Source organism: Salminus brasiliensis, chromosome 6, assembly GCF_030463535.1.
Source record: "Salminus brasiliensis chromosome 6, fSalBra1.hap2, whole genome shotgun sequence".
In the NCBI taxonomy this organism is placed as follows: Eukaryota; Metazoa; Chordata; class Actinopteri; order Characiformes; family Bryconidae; genus Salminus; species Salminus brasiliensis.
This window is the reverse complement of record NC_132883.1, coordinates 4,691,915-4,707,736: the sequence shown is the minus strand read 5'-3', so window position 1 is coordinate 4,707,736 and position 15,822 is coordinate 4,691,915. Positions and strand designations below refer to the sequence as shown.

At 43.5% G+C, this 15,822-nt stretch overlaps 1 protein-coding gene across 2 annotated transcripts in view; it reads left to right on the top strand.

The window, feature by feature from the left end:
• The first annotated feature begins 2,217 nt into the window (after positions 1 to 2,217).
• Positions 2,218 to 15,822, top strand: part of plxnb3 (plexin B3) — a 131,500-nt gene continuing 117,895 nt past the window's right edge. For both annotated transcript variants that reach the window (XM_072681388.1, XM_072681386.1), the window contains exon 1: positions 2,218 to 2,367. The gene's annotated coding sequence lies outside the window, so the exon portion shown is untranslated. The remainder of the gene's footprint in view (positions 2,368 to 15,822) is intronic.

The window sequence follows — 15,822 nt, the reverse complement described above, 5'->3', positions numbered from 1 at the left end:
ATGAACCATGTCCAAATGTTTGTGGACACCCCTTCTAATGAGTGCATTCAGCTATTTTGAGTTGGACCCATTGCTGTGTGTTAAAGTCTCCCTATATAGACATACTGTCAATAGATTATGACTCTCCTAAGCTGTGTTCTCTGGAATGATTATGAATATCCTGACCTCTTTAATGCTCTTGTTGCAGAATGCAACCAAATCCTCACAGCAGTGCTCCTCCAAAATCTAGACTGACTCCAACAAAAGCAAGATAAGCTCTTTTTAATACCTTTGATTTCAGAAGAAGCAATGAGTAAACAGGTGTCCCAATACTTTTGTCTATATACAGACAAGAGCTAATTAAACCAATGTAAGGCTCTGAGCTTACAGAGGGGGGGACTGTGTTGCCCACTACACCAACCGCCACAATAACTGAATAAATGGGAGGTACACTGGGACAAATATGTGTTTTCCCTCATCAGGTCACTTAAAAGTGCTGAATCTGTGTCTGGTTGCTGTTAACTCTCTTTCTGACGTCCAGAAAGCCGTACCTGCCAGTGAGACCAGTCCCGTCAGAGAGAGCAGAAGACATAAGAAGTGGCCAAATCTGCTAAGTGGTGCATTCTCACACTAATGAGCTGAGAAACACCATGAAAACTGGAAATCCCCTTCATATTACCAGAGCACTTGCAGATAATTCACCACAAGATGCAACAACTGGTAAACCTCAAACACAGGAAGACCAGATTAGAGATGGCTAAAACACATCTGAGAAACCCTGTAGGCACATTTACAGCTGCAGTTAAACAAAAAAAAAAAGCCTGGCAGAGCATCAGGGCCCGGCCCCGTCCCGGCCTGGCCCGGCCCCGTCCCGTGCCCGCCCCAGACTTCGGGCAGTCTCTGACGGCAAAGAATTTGCAACCAGGTAGTAAAGCAAACTATGAGGGTGTTTACATGCACTTCATAATCCGATACCGGCAACATGCTAATATGCACTTGAGAAATCTGATAATAGTACATAGAGTCAGACAGCAATCGAGTTCCGCTTTGCAACCAGCCGATAAGCTCACAGAGTAAGACGTGACCTGATGGGTCTGCTTTCATGCATGTGCAGAAATCCGAGAATACTCCGGTTATGAGAATCCTATATCATTGAGAAATCTGATTACTAAAATCCAGCTCATCAGACTTTACTCCTGTCTAAGAAATCAGAGTATGCTGTTTACACAACCACTCTAATAATCGGATGTCTGCAGAAATCAGATTATGAACAGGTGCAGGGAGCGCATGTAAACGCGCATGTACACGCATTCAGTGTAATGTATGCTTATGTAAGTCTGTCCAATTACTTTTGAGTCTCTATACCTGAGGGGCTCGACATGATCTCACCTGATCTTAATGGAATTAAATGAGTTATTAACTAATTAAGATATTAGATAACAAATTATTATGGTCTGAGTGTAGCAGGTAGTGTGTGAGTGTGTGTTTGTGTGTGTGTGTGCCTCACAGCTCCAGGGGATCCTGTCTGTGAGGAGTTTGGTGTGGTCCCCTTGTGTCCATGAGGGGTTCCTAGAGGAATCGGACAAGAAGATGGATGAATGGGCTGAGCTCATGTCTCAGACCTGTTAGCTTACCACACAGGGAGGGGCGAGGGGTCAAATTCAGCAAATTCAGACACACCCTTTGTTTTGTTCGACTGCTAAAACAGCAAACAGACCTGCCAAAAGTTTGTAGACACCTGCTCTTTCTGAAATCCTTGCTGAAGTAACAGCCCCTACTCTTCTGTGTTGAGATGTTAATAGACCTCCATGGAGCTCATGGGAGTTCCACTGCTCCATATCCCAATACTAGGGTGGGGATGGGGTATGGGGGGGGGGGTTACACCCCTCTAGCTGGGGCTTAGTATTGAGAGTTGCTCCAGACCACCCCACTCTGCCTTGCTACTTTACTAATTAGGAGGGGGTGTCCGGGTACTTTCAGCACACGGTGTGTGTGTGTGTGTGCACTGTACATAGGGCGTAGTTAGGTAGCTAGCTATGGTTCTCGTGAAGCACTCGTGAAGTTGCACCAAAGGGGGGCGCTGCTGCCACGCGCGTCGGCTCAGCCGCATCCCCACACACTGGACCGTGTTTTTAATATTTATTTATTTTTTAATTTTTTCCCACCCAACTCCACGTGTTGCATTGTGGGTTCCGTACCTTTGCTCGGGAGAAGTTTGCGTTTCGTCGCCTCCCAGCAGCAGCAGCAGCGGGGGGTGGAGGACCCTCCGGCGGACGCACTTCTGCCGCTTCAGCGCGCACAAGACACGGAAAGCTGGCCAGACAGAGAATTGCCGCCCAGTATTCCTCCAGTCGGGGCACACAGCGATCGTATCGACGACTGCGGACGGTAAGAGACGTTTTACGGCATGCGTGGTGCTTTTGAGACCGATCTGGAGTTCTTCATAGTCGATCTTTCAATTCCACCTTAAATGGGGCAGCGGCTGCGTTCTGTCGCCTGGAGGCGCCGGTATCTGCAGCGCTATTTAAGGTGGAATTGTGAGATTCGGTATGAAGTTAGTTGAGAGAGCTGTTAAGCGCGCTGGTCTTATCAATAAGTTGATTAAACGTTGATTAGTGTCATTCTGGTGTTGTGTCGACACCCAGGGTGAGGCTGCATGCCATCTGGGAACTTTAATGGGCATAAACCTGAGCTAACCCGAGTTATTTATCTGGCTTACGTAAAAAAAAAAAAAAAAATCACGCTGGCCATTGACCCTTTGTGGCCTGGCTGGCCGGGCGAGGGTGAATAGCTCGCATTTTTCTCCGCCCGGTGGCTCCGGGTGTTTTCACAAGCGCCGATGAGAGACACAGAGATGTGTGTGGGGGGGGGGGGGGGGGGGGTGTAAGGAGGGGCGCCTGGTCCACCTGCACCAACACCCACTGCTGAATTGGAGGCAGCAGGGCTTATACAGGAGTCCAGCTGGTCACTGTGAGAGTTCAGTCAGCACTGTGGGTCTTTCATCAACACTGTGGGTATTAATGTAGTGTTGCATAAAACACTGTCAGGAGAAATGCAATAATAAGAGGTTTCGCTCGGCTGTGAGAATCAGTGTAACAGTGTGGGAGTCAAACCGGTACTCAGGAGTTACGGCAACACTGTAGGTGATGGTTCTGCACTGGATATTCAGTACGTTTATGGTACAGGCGAAGTGCATTAATACTACTTGATACTCTAATTAGCTGAGTACTGAAAAATCCCATGTCATTAAGTACTTTTATGCTGTCGACTAATTACCTTGATACGACCTAATACTTAACCTGAGTACTGAAATATTCCATGTCATTGAACACCATATTTTAGTGTGCGGTAGACATTCAGTACTTTATGCTATCGACTAATTACCTTGGTACTACTTAATACTTTTGTGCTACCAAGTAATCACCTTGATAATACTTAATACTTTACCTGAGTACTGAAATATTTCCTGTCATCCAACAGAGTATTTTAGTCTGTAGTAGATATTCAGTACTTTTATGGTGCAAACTAATTACCTTGATACTACTTAATACTTTACCTGAGTACTGAAATATTCCATGTCATTGAACACCATATTTTAGTGTGCGGTAGACATACCAGTACTTTATGCTATCGACTAATACTTAATACTTAATACTACTACTTTTGTGCTACCAAGTAATCACCTTGGTACTTTACCTGAGTACTGAAATATTCCCTGTCATACAACAGAGTATTTTAGTCTGCGGTACATATTCAGTACTTTCATGCTGTTGACTAATTACCTTGATACCACTTTATTCTTTACCTGAGTACTGAAATATTCCATTTCATTTAACACTATATTTTAGTCTGCAGTACATATTCAGTACTTTTATGGTGCCAACTAATTACCTTGGTACTACTTAATACTTTACCTGAGTACTAAAATATTCCATGGTATTTAACACCATATTGTAGTCTGCGGTAGATATTCAGTACTTCATGCTATCGACTAATTACCTTGGTACTACTTAATACTTTACCTGAGTACTGAAATATTCCCTGTCATTCAACAGTCTGAGTAGATAGTACTTAAAAGTAGTACTTTTATGATACTGACTAATTACCCAGATAGTATTTAATACTATCTATTTTTTAATAATCTAGTATTTAATAATGCTAATTAACTGAGTACTGAATTATGCCATGTCATTTAACACCATATTTTAGTGTGTAGTAGATATTCTGTACTTTTATGCTACTGACTAATTAGCATGACAATACTTGATACTACAAATTTGGTGAGTACTGGCATATTCTGTCATTCAACACAGTAATTTAATTTAAAGTAGATATCCAGTACAGTTATGCTACCGACTAATTACCTTGGTACTACTTAATACTTTACCTTAGTACTGACATATTCTGTGTCATTGAACACCATGTTTAGTATATAGTAGATATTCAGTAATTTTACTCTACTGGCTAATTACCTTAGTACTACTTAGTACTTTAACTAAAACTTGTCATATGCCATGTCATTCAACACCATAATTTAATCTAAAGTAGATATCCAGTACTTACTATTATGCTACCGACTAATTACCTTAAAACTAATTGATATCTGAGTACTGGTATATTCTGTGTCATTAAACACCATATTTTAGTCTGAAGTAGATATTCAGTACTTTTGTGCTACCAAGTACTCACCTTGGTACTACTTAATACTTTACCCAAGTACTGAAATACTCAATGTCATTGAACACCATATTTTAGTCTGAAGTAGATATTCAGTACTTTTATGGTGCCAACTAATTACATTGGTACTACTTAATACTTTACCTGAGTACTTAATATGTTCCCTGTCACTTAAAACCATTATTTAGTCTAAAGTAGGTATCCAGTACTTACTACTACACTACTGACTAATTACCTTGTTACTACTTAATACTTTACTTGAGTACTGAAATTCTCAATGTCATTCAACACCATATTTTAGTCTGCAGTAGATATTCAGTACTTGTATGATACTGTTTAGTTACATTGATATTACTTGATATTACTAATTACTGAATTACTGAGTACTGAAATATTCCATTTCATTCAACACAGAATTTTCGTACCTACGTTAGTGTTGTCATCAGTGAGCCAATAAGCATACTTGTTCCAAAATCCAGACTATCTCAGATATTTTCCATATGCTTGATATAAAAGCGGAATTTGAAACTTTCCAAAAGTCGATAATTAAGGTAAACCAGTAAACCAGTGGTTTCCAGCTCACCTCCTGGAGAGCTACCTTTTGGCAGGTTGCGGTTAGTTGGATCAGATGGAGTGGATTAGGGTTGCATCCATAGTTCCACTGCAACTTAGATAGTTGGTGGCTCTCCAAGAGCAGCGTTGTCATTGGGGGTGTTTTTTGTGAAATGCTGCCTTCTGGAGAAGCTAAATCAGACCTGTGCTAATGAATTCACTGTCTGGCACGATGTTATGATAGTTTTCTGAAGGTTTTCAGAGAATATTTTGGCCTAAACTGTATTTAACTAAACTGTATTAAAGTCCATTCATGGTGGAAAGTTACATGTAGGATGTTGTAAGGTAAAGTAGTCTCTAAAGAATGTGGATTTTTTGAATTTACCATTATTTTACCGTCTCTTATATAAAATTCTGAAGATGCGAGCAGGTTCACTGGTTGTTCTAGACAATGAATAAAATGGCTGTGTTTACAGGCATACCATGACCCCCTGTTTTCTTCACCACGCTGTGAAATTTAAGGTCTGTAAATAATAAATAAACCCATTCCCAGCAGCTCACACTCATTTCTGCTTTCAGAAACCCACACCCACTTTCAGTTTGTAAATTGAAAGAAGGTTCGAAGTGTTGCGTTCTATATAGACAATAGTATTGGGACGCCTGCAGATTTTGGAGCATTGCTGGAAGGATTTGAGGATTTGCATTCAGCGACATGGGTGTTAGTGAGGTTAGGATGTTGGATGATGATCACCTCCCCACCTCATCGTCCCCAACTCCCCAACTCAGCCCAAAAGTACTGGATGGAGCTCCACCACCACCATCATTCCAGAGAACACAGTTCCTCAACTGCTCCACAGCTCAATGCTGGGGGTTCATACCCATCTAGCTCAGGCCTGGCATCACCTAACATAAAAAATCACCTAAAACACTGCATGTCCAAATAGTTTTGAGAGGCTTCCCCTTCTAATAAATGCATTCATTGCTGGCACAGATGTAGAGAAGTATTACCAATAGAATAGGACTCTCTGGAGCAGATTAACATGAACCTATTGGCGTCATGCTGCCTAATGCCAGGTGTGGGCTAGAGGGGTATAAAGCCCCCCAGTATTGAGCTGTGCTCCATCTAATACTCACTGAATGCTATCAGATCGATGCTCAGAGTGATGCTTCTCCACAATCTAGCAGAAAGCCCTGGACATCCCTGGACAGTAGACACAGTTACTCCAGCAAAAGCAGGACACACTCCTTGAGCAGGTGTCCCAATACTTTTGTCCATATATCGTGTCAGTGTCCGCTGTTGTCACTGTTCTACGTAGCAGGCACTGGAGCTACGCGGCCAATGTTAGCCTCTCGGCTCCAGCGCAGGACTAAAGAGTCAGACTTCAGACGGCACATCTCGTCCAATCAGCGATAAGAGGAGAGGTGTGAATCAGACCTCATCACTGAAGCCTTTCTTTGATGTCAGTGCTGTATGAGTGGACACTGTGAGGGTAGGCGGACTTTGCCGCAAACTCTCCGAAAGTGTTTGAGAGCTCCGGCCTGTTCAGAGTGAAGGCATCTGATTTCAGGCGAGAGGATAATATTACAAAACACACACACACACCCACACAAACACACACACACCCACACACACACACACACACCCCCACACACACACACACACCCACACACACACACAAAAGCCGACTGGGTCAGGAAAGTAGAGCACTGGGGTGGAACAGGCACGTGGCATATCTCAGTGTTGGATTAACTCTTACAGTGTTGGATGGACCCTTCTTGTGGTCATTTGTGGTCAGTGTGTTAGAGCCAGCCTTCCTGTTGTGAAGTTCTACTCCGACATTTGTTGGTGTGTTGGTCGTGTCGGTCACTTCCAGCGTCTTATAAGGTGTGCATGCTGTCCATTATATTTTTCAGTATAATTATGAATATTGTCGTGGATATATGGTTAAATATCGTAAATGACATTTTGTTTTGCTCTTGGGCTCCCCCTACAGTTGGGGAGTGTAAGCAAAGTCCTTACAGGTCAATCTGTCCACTCAGCAGCCATCTCTGCAACGCCACCAGGCAGTTATTTCCAGTAAATGGCGAGAGACCAAACTACTGGGAACTGAAGGTCAGATGACCGCTCCATATTTTCCAAATAATACATATTTTAAACCACTTATAAAAATAAAAAGGTTGTTTTTTTAGCTTGGTCTTGCCAAACCGCAACCAGATTGGCTCTTTTTGCTAAAAGGGTGGGGTTTTATTTGTAAACAAACGCCATGTAGCTGACCTGGGGTGGGCAATATGATGATATTTTATCATATTGTGATAAATTATGTAATCGTGATAGAAGATATTCTCTTAGAAAAGCATATCTGTCTATCAAGATTACATCATTTATGTTAAGGAACCCTGACCAACTGCAGGTTATAGTACAGGCAGTGTTATTAGACTGGTTTAACTGAATGAAGTGCAGCAGATTTAGAAAAACAAAAAATTGAGAGTATTTGAATGTAATTTTTAACAATCTGTCGATACTGATGTATTTATATCTTTAAATATAATGATATTATAGTTTTACCATATCGCCCAGCCCTAGCTGTAAGTCACTTTTACACCACTGCAGTAAATACAAATCACGCTTTAAGCGTCCCCTTATGGACAGCTCTACACATGCATTTCTGGACAAGCTGAGGGATCCAGAAGCAGCATCTGAAGGTAGAGAAGCATGTGGACTGAGGCGATAGAGTAACACTACAGGATTATACACTAATTTGACTTGGGTTAGGCAGCGTTACACAGCAGCTCTGGAGAGAGGTTCTCCATAGTGCAGTAGCAGCAGCAGCGTTCCGGCCCGGAGAGGGAATGACGGAGACGCCATTCTCCCCCTGTTACAGTCAGTGGAGCTATCAACACTGGTTACTGCTGTCGTGAGTGAATGGCTAGACTTCTTCCCCCATTCTTCTGGATAGGAAAGGTCACACAGCGACATCTAGTGTTCAGAGTTCAACTCCTTGCCGAGTTCATATCAAACCAGACTGTGGAGCAGAACGGCATCGAAGAAATGTTTGATTGCAGTCATTATCATTATGATTTTACCATCCGGGCCTAGCCGAGAGCTAGCGCCGCAGACAGACTCGCCTCAGTGAAATTACCCGGCAGCAGATGTGTGCCAGCCTGCGGCATCAGCAGAGCCGGAGCTGTCTCCGAGCAATTTGGCTCGTTTTCTCCAAAAGTCCACGCAGCGGTCGGTCTCCGTCACGTTGCCAAGCTTTGCGAGAACAAGGCAAGCGGAGAGAGTGAGCGAGCGAGCGAGCGAGAGAGTGAGAGAGAGAGAGAGATGGATTCCAGCAACTGGAGAACAAAACTGCTTCCCCCTGTTTTCCCGTCATTTCCATTTTCCGTGCCTTATGTGTTCACACACGAGTGCTCGTGAGGCAGCGGTGGGGTTGTGATGAGGTTCTACGGGGAGTGGGATCGTGAACGCTGTGCGCTGTTTCCGCTCAGATCCTCTCCGCCCGTGAACAAGTGCTGGGCTCGTCTTTCTCCCGCTCTCATCAGTCTTTTTTTGTATCAACACAATCAGACCGGGACGTTAGCGGCGTGTCGCTAACCCTCTGATTCATTTTCCCCTCTCCTCTCACTCCACAGCCAGACGTCAGCCCATCCTTCTTAAGAGGAACCTCTCTTCCCTCTCTTCCTGCTGTCCTCCTTCCTTCCTAGACCCCCCCTCTCTCCCATCACCCTCTGCTTTCCTCTCTCTCTCTCTCTCTCTCTCTCTCAATCTACCCCTCTCTCCCATCACCCTCTGCTTTCCTCTCTCTCTCTCTCTCTCTCTCTCTCTCTCTCTCTCTCTCTCAATCTACCCCTCTCTCCCATCACCCTCTGCTTTCCTCTCTCTCTCTCTCTCTCTCTCTCTCTCTCTCTCTCTCTCTCTCAATCTACCTCTCTCTCCCATCACCCTCTTCTTTTCCACTCTCTCTCTCTTTCTCTCTCTCTCTCAATCTACCTCTCTCTCCCATCACCCTCTTCTTTTCCACTCTCTCTCCCCTCTCTATCCTCTCTCTCCTCTCTCTTCTCTCTCTCTCCTCACTCTCTCTTCCCTTGTTCTTCCCTCACTCTCTCCTCTCTTTCCTCTCTCTCCTCTCTCCTCACTCTCTCTTCCCTCATTCTCTTTTCTCTTTCTCTCTCTCTTCCCTTGTTCTTCCCTCACTCTCTCCTCTCTTTCTCTCTTCTCTCTCTCTCCCCTCTCTCTCCCCTCTCTCCTCTCTCTTCTCTCTCTCTCCCCTCTCTCTCCTCTCTCCCCTCTCTCTACCCCTCTCTCTACCCCTCTCTCTCCTCTCTCTTCTCTCTCTCTCCCCTCTCTCTCCTCTCTCTCCCCTCTCTCTACCCCTCTCTCTACCCCTCTCTCTCCTCTCTCTTCTCTCTCTCTCCTCTCTCTCCTCTCTCTCCCCTCTCTCTACCCCTCTCTCTCCTCTCTCTTCTCTCTCTCTCCTCTCTCTCCCCTCTCTCTCCTCTCTCTCCCCTCTCTCTACCCCTCTCTCTCCTCTCTCTTCTCTCTCTCTCCCCTCTCTCTCCTCTCTCTCCCCTCTCTCTACCCCTCTCTCTCCTCTCTCTTCTCTCTCTCTCCTCTCTCTCCCCTCTCCCTACCCCTCTCTCTCCTCTTTCTTCTCTCTCTCTCCTCTCTCTTCTCTCTCTCTCTTCTCTCTCCTCTCTCTCCCCTCTCTCTACCCCTCTCTCTCCTCTCTCTTCTCTCTCTCTCTCCTCTCTCTTCTCTCTCTCTCTTCTCTCTCCTCTCTCTCCCCTCTCTCTACCCCTCTCTCTCCTCTCTCTTCTCTCTCTCTCTCCTCTCTCTTCTCTATCTCTCTCCTCTCTCTTCTCTCTCTCTCTTCTCTCTTCTCTCTCCTCTCTCTCCCCTCTCTCTACCCCTCTCTCTCCTCTCTCTTCTCTCTCTCTCTCCTCTCTCTTCTCTCGCTCTCTTCTCTCTCCTCTCTCTCCCCTCTCTCTACCCCTCTCTCTCCTCTCTCTTCTCTCTCTCTCTCCTCTCTCTTCTCTTCCATCTCTCACTGTCTTTCTCTCTTTTGCCCCCCCCCTCATCTCTATCCTCTATAGCGGGGTTATAAAATAAAAGTGTTAATGCTTGGATGAGGTGCATCTCTCTCTCTCTCTCTCTCTCTGTGTGTGTGTGTGTCAGCAGTGTGTGTGGATTAGTGGATGTGGACACTCCTGATTACTGTGTTTCTTGTTAATAATCTGTATTAATCTCCCTCCTGCCCGACTCCGCTACACTCTCTGTTACTACAGCGGCTAATGAGGCCAATATCACTCTACATCTCACACTCCGCTTACTTAGCACTCCTATCACGCCCAATATCACCACAGCCAAAAGCCTCTCAATTATTCAGCGTGTTCTTCGTTTCTTGTATGGGTTCAGACCTCGGCCCGCAGCGAGGCGTTTTCATCTGTTTAATAAAAGGTTCTGTAAAAAGTTAGAAGGAAGGTTCTATCGCGGTCCCACACTTCAGTCCTTCCCTCTAATGACTAGATATCAGCCTCATAACAGTTCATAACAGCCGCAGCTCTTAGGGGGTAATAACGAGAGCCTGCAGTGCTGCGGGTTATCAGCACCGTAAACCCTTTTACAGTGTTTAGGATCTATACAGATTCCTGAACTTCAGATTCACTGAAGTGCTGACGTCCTAAAATCTGTGTAAAAATCCTGAAATCCTTCTACAATCAACCTATAATCCTGAAATCAGTGATGAACTTCTGAGATCAGTGTTTAAATCATGAGATCACAGTTGAAATCACTGTTCAACTACTCAAATTAGTGTTTAAATCCTGATGACTGATTTACTGATTGGATTTGATTTGACATCACTGACATAAAATGTGGGAAGTCAGCTTTGAACTACTTTTACTTTTACTTTTTTTAAAACTATGAAATCACAGTGAAATCCTGAAATCAGTGTTCATATTCTGAAATCACAGTGAAATCCTGAAATCAGTGTTCATATTCTGAAATCACATTGAAATCCTGAAATCATAGTGAAATCCTGAAATCAATGTTCATATTTTGAAATCAGTGAAATCCTGAAATCAGTGTTCATATTCTGAAATCACATTGAAATCCTGAAATCACATTGAAATCCTGAAATCAGTGAAATCCTGAAATCAGTGTTCATATTCTGAAATCACAGTGAAATCCTGAAATCAGTGTTCATATTCTGAAATCACAGTGAAATCCTGAAATCAGTGTTCATATTCTGAAATCACAGTTGAGATTCTGAAATCAGTGTTCATATTCTGAAATCACAGTGAAATCCTGAAATCACAATGAAATCCTGAAATCAGTGTTCATATTCTGAAATCACAGTGAAATCCTGAAATCAGTGTTCATATTCTGAAATCACAGTGAAATCCTGAAATTTCATTTATGGCATTTTCAGCTGACACTCTTATCCAGAGCGACTTACAAAGTAACTGGTATTACAGAGGGTCAGTGTACAGAGGGTCAGTGTACAGAGGGTCAGTGTAGTGTTAGGAATCTTACCCAAGGACTCTTATTGGTGTAGCGCAGCATAGTCACCCAGACCGGGAATCAAACCCCAGTCTCCCTCATGGTGGGACCACAATAATGGAATTCTGAAATCACAGTTGAAATCCCCAATGAACTCATCACTGAAATTTCAACACTGATTTCTGAATTTCTACACTGATTTCTGAATTTCTACACTGATTTCTGAATTTCAGGACTTTAACTGTTTTGTCAGAAATTCAACACTGATTCCAGATTGAAATAATGAATGAACTCTTCATTAAAATTGCGTGGGTCTTTATTCATATTCATATTTTCAGTCATATTTTTTAGCTGCAGCTCCTTTAGTAGGAGCTCAGTGTGGCTTGTGGAGAACGTTAGACTAACCTGAGCTCAGCTAGCTCTAAAAACACAAAACTCTTGAATTGTAATCAGTTACTGTATCAGTTTCATTCGCCTGATTTTGCAGCGTTTGCAGTGAGTTGCTGAAGGTTTGTGTAGCCGGTCTGTAGCTCAGACCTTTAATCTCTCTTTCTTCTCCGTGATGAACTGAGTCTCCCATTCCTGACTCTCACACACGCTAGAATATCAGGGAGAGGAAGGAGCCAGCATGCACCTCTCCAGTCTAAACGAGGATGTTCAGCTAGTGGAGGAATCTTCCATGTGACCCGGACCACCGAGTGTCGGAGATGCAGATGGATGAACGCTGGCTGCAGTGTTGGGCCCCATATGGAGTGTTAGTGTAGGGAGTGAAATCCTTTTGTTTGCCCCGCCTTACTCAAAGACCCAGAGACCCCCCTTCCAACCCCCCTTTCATTCGCCCGCGGCCATGGCCGAGACCCCTGTGACTCCATTGTTCCCTCTAATCAATACCACACCATGGTGTGAAAGTGTGAAGGCTTTTGTCTGCCCCCCCAACACCACCCCCCCCCACCACCACCCCACCCCACCCCCCGGTGATGCATCATTAGCTTATAAAGCACAATGATTGTGACCAATTACGTGTTATTACCAGTCACACTTAATTGTGTAATTTGACTGGCATGGGCACAGCGCTGTGGCTAATTGTATTGATAGGGCTGCTGAAGCTCTGGCGTTTATTGGTGGAGTTGACCAATCAGCAGTTAAATAGTGCAGACAGGATTGGACAGAACCGGACTTTAATGTTTAATTAGAGAACTAATCGCCGCTCCTCAGGGTGACGTGCCTTTGAAATAGGTGGAGTAATGAAAAAGGAGCGTGTGTGGAAATGAGGAACACCATGAGGTGGTGCAGTAAGCATCTGTCTGTGTTAACCCTGTGTTAGACGTCTAGAGGATAATGGTCATGTTGCTGCACTGTTTAACTGTAATTACATCATTAATTAGACTGTTAGGAAATCTGTTACATTGAGAGGTATGCGTCTGGACGTAGGGTTGGGCATTTCAACACTGATTTTAGGATTTCAGCTCTGATTTCAGGACTTTAACTGTATTCAGAAATTCAGCTCTGATTTCAGGATTTTAACTATTGTCAGAAATTGAACACTGATTCTTAATTGCATTACTAATTAATCACTGATGTTATTGAACTTGAAATTGAACACTGATTTCTGGATTTCAGCTGGATTGTCAGAAATTCTACACCGATTTCTGGATTTCATTACTGATTTCAATATTTTATCACTGATTTTAAGATTTAAACTGTGTTGTTAGAACATCAACTCAGAATTAGAACACTGATTCCTGGATTTCAACACTGATTTCAGGACTTCAACAGTATTGCCAGAAATTCAACACTGATTTCTATTTTTCATCACTGATTTTAGGATTTTAACACTTATTGTCAGAATTTTAACATTGATTTCAAGTTTCCGTAACTGATTTCTTTCAACTTGTCAGGAATTGAACACTGATACTAGAATTAAAACCCTTGATTTCTACACTGATTTCTGAGTTCGTTTTTTATCATATTCATGATATTTAATAGGAAAAAGCTAGTTTTCTTAGTTTTATCTTACATTAGCAGGAAGGTTCTGAATAAGATATTCATCTTCATTGTTAGTTAGCAAAAGCGTAAAGCAACCTCAGGCTAAGTGAAAGCTGATAGCTGCACACCTCAGTTATTTGGTAATTGAGTGATTTGTAATCTGAATAATTGATTATTAGTTTCAGTATTGAGTGGATTATTCAATCCATAAAACAGTCCTTTGTTGCAGCCCTAGTACTTAGTAAAGCATCTATAAGCTGTAATACTCTGTAAAACGGTACTTTCATCATTGAAATTGTTTGGGTATTTATTCATATTCATATTTTGGTTGGTTAGGTGAGTAAAAGACGGTCTGATTTCCAAAAGGCATAAAGTTACAAATATATATATATATATATATATATATATATATATATATATATTTACTCACCTAACCATTCGAAAGCTAGAGATATTTTGAGCAGGGCTTCCCAAACGTTCACACACGCCACTGTACACAGCAGCACATATGGTTCTGCTATTAACGCAGAGTAAAGCCTGACCTTGGGCAAAATCCTACCTGCTTTTGATCTGAAAACGGTGAGTTTTGATCGCTGACAGTTGATGCTGTTTTCCACAAAAGACTGCAAATGAGAGAAGCTCAGGAAAGGCAGAAGAGAGAGTGCCAGTGACCTTTTTTATATACTGCGTTAAAACCTTTACACTCTGTTCATCACTAGTGGGAACTGAGACGTTTGGGGCTAAAGCTCTTGGGCTCCCCCTACTGTTAGCAGGTGGCATTTCCTTTTACACCACTGTCATAAATACAAATTTACATTTACATTTATGGCTTTTAGCAGACGCTCTTCTCCTGAGCGACTTACAAAAGTACTTCACTATTTACTCCAGAATAACCTCAGCTAGTTTGAATAGACTAAAAACTCCTCTTACTCTTCACCCAAGTACTCTCGGAAATCTGAGATCATGCTTTAAATGCGCCCCCTTATGGACGGCTGTACACATGCATTTCTGGACAACCAGAGAGATCCAGAAGCAGCATCTGAAGGTAAAGACGCATGTAGACCGAGGCGGGATTTCACACTAATATAACTTACAGCACATTTAATCATTCAGTGTCACACAATTCATAACACGGTAGTTTCAGTGCTTCACAACCCAAGAAAACCCAATAACTGTAGACCTCCAGGGCTGATTACATAGACCTGGATTAAGCCTGGGCCTAACTGCATGTCAGTGCGGTTCCCTCATTAAAAATGAGGGATACACAGATGTGTGAATTGTGGGCCAATGCCTTTTTTCATGTGCATATCTGCTGATGCTAATTTTCATTCACCCCCAGGCTACTTTCCCATGGGGGTGTTCACCCACAGAATAGTCTATATTTAACTGCCCAGCCTAGGTGTTGAAGGCTATGAGAGCGAGTTGCCGCTTCCTCTGCTGCTCAGTGTGGTTTTATGCTCACTGGGTGCTGCAGTGACCACTCGTGCACTTAGGCCCTAACACGAAGAGTTAAATCTTCAGCTGCATTTGGTTAGATGGGTAATGCTAGTCACTGAGAATGACCCACCACCCTAAACACTACCTACCTGCTCTGTGGTGGTCAGTCCTGTGGGTGCCTGACCACTGAAGGAACAGGGTGTAAGGGGGCTGATGGCAGAGTATGCAGAGAAACAGACAGACTGCAGTCTGTAATTGCAGAACTCTTATATGGTAAGTGGAGCTGACATAATGGGCCGAGATCCTTCCAAGGGGTGGTCATAATGTTTTGGTATGGCGGTGTAGATTATTGCATGTAAGGCTTCTGCAGGCCTAAAGAGGGCTTACTGTAGTTTACTGTGCTCTGCGTTAGCAAATGCAGGACTGTTATTGACATATATGAGTCTCTTAAAGGCGCAGTGACGTAAACAGGCTTCTGAGGGATGAGGGGAGGACACTTAGGCCTGTCCCATATGGGGGTCTTAGGAAACAGCCGAAACACATGGGGTTGTTGGATGTGGGTCCTTAAAGCTGAGTGGTAATGAAGCGTCTCCCAGTCTGGCGGTTTTACTTTCCCGGGCCCGGGCCTGGGCTCGGGCTCGTGCTCCGCTTCGCTTCTCAGACGGGGGAGTGTGACGTTAAGACGT